Source organism: Pistacia vera, unplaced genomic scaffold (genome assembly GCF_008641045.1).
Source record: "Pistacia vera cultivar Batoury unplaced genomic scaffold, PisVer_v2 Contig109, whole genome shotgun sequence".
NCBI lineage: Eukaryota > Viridiplantae > Streptophyta > Magnoliopsida > Sapindales > Anacardiaceae > Pistacia > Pistacia vera.
Genome location: NW_022195126.1, coordinates 1,619,369 through 1,626,816, shown reverse-complemented (window position 1 = coordinate 1,626,816; position 7,448 = coordinate 1,619,369).

Below are 7,448 nucleotides of genomic sequence, written 5' to 3'. Positions count from 1 at the left end.
CTAATATAACCTTCACTCGTAATTTGTGTATTTCGAATAATATCAACACATCAAATTGAGCTTCTCTCCACCCAAACCACGAGTAATCATAATTTATTTCATAGCTTGTTAGAAAAAAATACGAGCAAAGTCACTCATAAATTTTTTTTTTTTTTTTAAATCTTGACCAAGAGTAATAGTCCCAACTGATATGTCATCTTATTTGGTAATATGGTACTAAAGATGACAATAAAACCCAACGAGGTCAACTACCTGGAAAAACTTGTTCCCATCAGATAGGGATTACCTAGAATACTCTAAGGTTGGGATTAGGGTGGAGAAAGTTTTCGTTTTGATACCAAGGACGGATACAGGGGCGGGTAAAGGTGTCTACCCACAAAACTCGTAACCCCATACATGTCCCCAGTTAATAATTTATTAATATATGAATGGTTTTCATTTACTTTATTAAATATAAGTTATATAAATATAAATTGTATAAGTTTTTGTTCATTTAAAATTAAATTAAAAAATTATAAATATATTGATTAATTGTTTAATATATATGTTAGGTGTGGTTTTCTAAGTTAAACAACGTTGGTCTTTAATATTAAAGTTCAATTTTTTTTTTCTCTACGTCTCACAATGACCAATAGTTAGTTAAAAAACTTCCCTATAATAATCTAATACACCTCTAAAGAGTATTATAATTATTATTAACTTTACTTTTTTATTTAAAAAAAAAAAGATGAAAAATATGTTGAAATTTCTAGGGAAGGGACAAGTACAAGGANATGATATAAATTGTAAAATTATACCCTTAATCTTGGCTCATGTAAACGATCCTTATATTATATTTTTCATTGTTTCCGCTGCGTATATGGGACTGTTTACTAACACGGGGTTGATCTCGTTTAAAACATGATGACAGAATGACCAGAAAGCCGCGTAGGACCGATACCCTATTTTACTCAATTTTTCAGCCACCGATAATGGATTTCCATTTCGGGTGAATCGAGCACTAGATTTTGAGCTTTTTCCTTTTTGTATAATCAATAATAAGTTTAGCCAATTAGTAGAGTTGATCTCATCAAAAACCTGATGACAAAAAGGAGCAGAAAGCCGCATAGGCCCGATGCCCTATTTTATTTAGTTTTTGAGCCACCGATAATGGATCTCGATGGTGGGTGAATCGAGCACTAGTTTTTGAGTGTTTTATTTTTTGTATAATCAAAAAAGACCCCCCGGGCGGGGAAAGAGCCGGCTAATAAGAAAGAGTATAGTTACAGCGCATGAGAATCAGTGGATTCCTCTAACGAACTGCTTCCCTTTAGGAGTACTTGCTTGGCCGCATGGAAAGCTTTGCTAACCGCTTAGAATTCTTCTAACGTGCGACTGCACTTCCTGGGGCGTAGAAAACCACATAGGCCCGATACCCCGTTTTACTGTATTTTTCAGCCACAGACAATGGATGCCGATTGTGGGTGAATGAAGCACTATTTTTTGAGTGAATTATTTTCTGTATAGTCAATACTGAGTTTAGGCAAACAGTAGGATTGATCTCATCAAAAACCTGATGACAGAACGAAGAGAAACCAACATAGGCCCAAAACCCATTTTTTCTCGGTGTTTTGGCCATTGATAATGGATCTCGATTTTGGGTGAATCGAGTACTAGTTTTTGAGCATTTTCTTTTCTGTATAATCAATACTGAGTTTAGGCAAATAGTAGGGTCAACCTCATCGAAAACCTGATGACAAAAGGAGCAGAAAGCGCATAGGCCCGATGCCCTATTTTACTTAGTTTTTCAGCCACCGATAATGGATTTCCATTTCCAGTGAATCGAGCACTACTTTTTGAGCATTTTATTTTTCGTATAATCAATTCTAAGTTTATGCAAAGAGTAAGGTCGATCTCATTGGAAACTTGATGACAAAACAAGTAGAAAGCTGCATAGGCCCGATACCCCATTTTATTAGTTTTTCAGCCACCGATATTGGATCTCGATTGTGGGTGAATCAAGCAGTATTTTTTGAGCATTTTGTTTTCCGTATAATCAATACTGATTTTAGGAAAATAGAAAGGTTGATCTCATCAAAAACCTGATGACAAAACGAGCAAAATGCTGCATAGGCCTGATACCCCGTTTTACTCAGTTTTTCAACCGCCGATAATGGATGTCGATTGTGGGTGAATCGAGCACTAGTTTTTGAGCGTTTTGTTTTCCACATAATCAATACTAAGTTTAGGAAAATAGAGGGGTCTATCTCATCAAAAATCTGATGACAAAACGAGCAGAATGTCGCATAGGCCCGATACCCCATTTTACTAAGTTTTTCAACCACCGATAATGGAGCTCGATTGTGGGTGAATCGAGTAGTAGTTTTTTAGTTTTTTCTTTTTTGTATAATCAATACTGATTTTATGCAAACAGCAGGGTCAATCTCCTTGGAGACCTAATGACAAAACGAGTAAAAAGTCAGATAGGCCCGATGCCCACACTTTACTTAGTTTTTTAGCCACCGATAATTGATTTGATTGTGGGTGAATCGAGCACTAGTTTTGAGAATTTTCTTTTCCGTATAATCAATACTAAGTTGAGACAAAGAGGAGGGTCAATCTCATTGAAAACCATATGACAAAACGAGCAGAAAGCCGCATAGGCCGGATACCCTGTTTTACTCAATTTTTCAGCCACCGATAATGGATTTCCATTTCGAGTGAATTGAGCACTTGTTGACAAACCGAGTAGAAAGATGCATAGGCCCAATACCCCGTTTTACTCAGTTTTTCAACCACTAATAATGGATGTCGATTGTGGGGGAATCATGCACTAGTTTTTGAGTGTTTTCATTTCTTTATAATCAATATTGAGTTTAGGCAAACAGTAGGGTTGATCTCATCAAAAACATGATGACAGAATGAGCAGAAAACCACATAGGCACGATACCCAATTTTACTCAATATTTCGGCCATCGATAATGGATCTCGATTGTGAGTGAATCAAGCAATAGTTTATGAGCATTTTATTTTCCATATAATCAATACTGAGTTTAGGAAAATATAAGAGTCAATTTCATCGAAAACCTGATCACAAAACAAGCAGAATGGCCCGTAGGCCCGATACCTTGTTTTACTCAAGTTTTTAAGCCACCGATAATGAATCTCGATTGTTGGCGAATCGACACTAGTTTCTGAGCATTCTATTTTATGTATAATCAATACTAAGTTTAGGCAAATAACGGGGTCGATCTCATTGAAAACATGATGACAAAATGACCAGAAAGCCGCGTAGGCCCGATACCCTGTTTTACTCAATTTTTTAGCCACCGATAATGGATTTCCATTTCGAGTGAATCGAGCACTAGTTTTTGAGCATTTTCCTTTTTGTATAATCAATAATAAGTTTAGCCAAATAGTAGAGTTGATCTCATCGAAAACCTGATGTCAAAAGGAGCAAAAAGCCGCCCAGGCCCAATGCCTCGTTTTACTCAGTTTTTCAGCCACCGGTAATGGATTTCCATTTCCAGTGAATCGAGCACTACTTCTTGAGCATTTTATTTTCTGTATAATCAATTCCAAGTTTATGCAAAGAGTAGGGTCGATCTCATTGGAAACTTGATGACAAAACAAGCAGAAAGATTCATAGGCTCGATACCCCATTTTATTTGTTTTTCAACCACCGATATTGGATCTTGATTGTGGGTGAATCGAGCACAATTTTTTGAGCATTTTATTTTCCTTATTATCAATAATGATTTTAGGAAAATAGAAGGGTTGATCTCATCAAAAACTTGATGACAAAACGAGCAAAATACTGCATAGGCCTCATACCCCGTTTTACTCAGTTTTTCAGCCACCGATAATGGATGTCGATTGTGGGTGAATCGAGCACTAGTTTTTGAGCATTTTTTTTTTCCACATAATCAATACTAAGATTAGGAAAATAGAGGGGTCTATCTCATCAAAAACCTGATGACAAAACGAGCAGAATGCCGTATAGGCCCAATACTCCGTTTTACTAAGTTTTTCAGCCACCAATAATAGAGCTCGATTGTGGGTGAATCGAGTGGAAGTTTTTTAGTGTTTTCTTTTTTGTATAATCAATACTGATTTTATGCAAAGAGCAGGGTCGAACTCCTTTGGGACCTGATGACAAAACGAGCAGAAAGTCGCATAGGCCCGATGCCCTACTTTACTCAGTTTTTCAACCACCGATAATAGATCTCGATTGTGGGTGAATAGACACTAGTTTTTTAGAACTTTCTTTTCTGTATAATCAATACTGAGTTTAGACAAAGAGGAGGGTCAATCTCATTGAAAACCAGATGACAAAATGAACAAAAAGCTGCATAGGCCCGATACCCTCTTTTACTCAATTTTTTAGCCACCGATAATGGATTTCCATTTCGAGTGAATCGAGCACTAGTTTTTGAGCATTTTATTTTTTTTATAATCAATATTGTGTTTAGGAAAATAGTAGGGTTGATCTAGCAGAGCCCCTGATGACAAAACGAGCAGAAAGCCGCATAGGCCCGATACCCCATTTTACTTAGTTTTTCAGCCACCGAGAATGGATCTCGATTGTGGGTGAATCGAGCACTAGTTTTTGATTATTTTATTTTCCATATAATCAATACTGATTTTAGGAAAATAGAAGGGTCGATCTCGTCAAGAACCTGTTGACAAATCGAGTTGAAAGTTGCATAGGCCCGACCTCGTTTTACTCAGTTTTTTAACCACTAACAATGGATGCCGATTGTGGGTGAATCAAGCACTATTTTTTGAGTGTATTATTTTCTATATAATCAATACTAAGTTTAGGCAAATAGCAGGATTGATCTCATCAAAAACCTAATGATAGAACGAAGAGAAGCCAACATAGGCCTGATACCCCTTTTTTCTCTGTTTTTTGGCCATTGATAATGGATCTCGATTGTGGGTGAATCGAACGCTAATTTTTGAGCATTTTATTTTTCATATAATCAATACTAAGTTTAGGCAAATAGTAGGGTCAACCTCATCAAAAACCTGATGACAAAAGGAGCAGAAAGCCGCATAGGCCCGATGCCCCGTTTTACTCAGTTTTTCAGCCACCGATGATAGATTTCCATTTCCGGTGAATCAAGCACTAGTTTTTGGAATTTTCTTTTCTGTATAATCACTACTGAGTTTAAGAAAATATATGGGTTGATCTCATCGAGAACCTGATGAAAAAACGAGTAGGAAGCCACATAGGCCCGGTACCCCGTTTTACTCAATTTTTCAGCCACTAACAATGGATGTCGATTGTGGGTGAATCAGGCATTAGTATTTGAGTGTTTTCTTTTCTATATAATCAATACTGAGTTTAGGCAAACAGCAGAGTTGATCTCATTGAAAACCTGATGATAGAACAAGTAGAAGGCCACATAGGCCTGATACCCGGTTTTACTCAGTATTTCGGCCATCAATAATGGATCTCGATTGTGGGTGAATTGAGCACTAGTTTTTGAGCATTTTCTTTTTCGTATAATCAATACTAAGTTTAGGCAAATAGCAGGGTTGACCTCGTCGAAAACCTAATGATCAAAGGAGTAGAAAGTCGCATAGCCCCAATACCCTGTTTTAATAAGTTTCTTAGCCACCGATAATGGAATTCGATTTTTGGTGAATCGAACACTAGTTTTTAAACGTTTTCTTTTCTGTATAATCAATACTAAGTTTATGCAAATATCTGGGTTGATCTCATTATAAACTTGATGACAAAGCAAGAAGAAAGCCGTATAGGCCCGATACATCATTTTACTTAGTTTTTCAGCCACCAATTTGGGATCTCGATTGTGGGAGAATCAAGCACTAGGTTTTGAGTATTTTCTTTTCTGTATAATCAATACTCAGTTTAGGAAAATAGAAGGGTCGATCTCATCAAAAACTTAATGATAGAATGAGCAGAAAGCCAAATAGGCCTGATACCCCATTTTACTCAGTTTTTTAGCCACCGATATTGGATCTCAATTGTTGGCGAATCGAGCGCTAGTTTTTGAGCATTTTCTTTTTCGTATAATCAATACCGAGTTTAGGAAAATAGAAGGGTTGATCTCATCGAAAACCTAATGACAAATCGAGCAAAATGCCACATAGGCCCGATACCCCGTTTCACTCAACTTTTCAGCCACCAATAATAGTTTCCATTTCGGGTGAATCAAGCACTAGATTTTTAGCGTTTTCTTTTCTGGATAATCAATACTGAGTTTATGCAAAGAGCAGGGTTGATCTCATTATAACCTTGATAACAAAACAAGCAAAAAGTTGCAAAGGCCCGATACCCCATTTTACTTAGTTTTTCAGCCACCGATATTTGATCTTGATTGTGGGTGAATTGAACACTAGTTTATGAGCGTTTTCTTTTTTTATAATCAATACTAAGTTTAGGAAAATAGAAGGGTTAATCTCATCAAAAACCTGATGAAAAAACGAGCAGAATGTCGCATAGGCTCGATACCCCGTTTTACTCATTTTTTAAGCCATCGACAATGGATCTCGATTGTGGGTGAATCAACCACTTATTTTATAGTGTTTTCTTTTCCATATAATCAATACTAAGTTTAGGAAAATAGAAGGGTCGATCTCTTCAAAAACCTGATGACAAAACGAGCAGAATGCCGCATAGGCCCGATACCCTGTTTTACTCAGTTTTTCAGCCACCTGTAATGGATCTCGATTATGGGTGAATCGAGCACTAGTTTTGAGCATTTTCTTTTTTGAATAATAAATACTGAGTTTGTACAAAAAGTAGGGTCGATCTTGTTGGAAAATTGATGACAAAACAAGCAGAAAGTCGCATAGGCCCGATACCTCATTTTACTCAGTTTTTCAGCCATTGATAACGGATCTTGATTATGGGTGAATCGAGCACTATTTTTTTAGTGTTTTCTTTTTTGTATAATCAATACTTAGCTTATACAAAGAGCATGGTCAATATCCTTGGAGACCTGATGACAAAACGAGCAGAAAGTTGCATAGGCCTGATGCCTTATTTTACTCAGTTTTTTAGTCACTGATAATGGATCTCGATTGTGGGTAAATTAAGCACTATTTTTTGAGCATTTTCTTTTTTGTATTATCAGTACTGAGTTTAGGAAAATACAAGGGTCGATCTCATCAAAAACGTGATGACAAAACAACTAGAAAGCCGCATTGGCCCGATACCCCGTTTTACTCAGTGTTTCAGCCACTGATAATGGATCTCGATTGTGGGTGAATCAAGCACTAGTTTTTGAGTGTTTTGTTTTCCTTGTAATCAGTACTAAGTTTAAGAAAAGTGCAGGGTTGATCTCATTGAAAACTAGATGACAAAACGAGCAGAAAGCCGCATAGGCCCAATACCTTGTTTTATCCAATTTTTCAGCCACCGATAATGGATTTCCATTTCGGGTGAATCGAGCACTAAGTTTGAAGTTTTTTTTTATTTTTTGTATAATCAATAC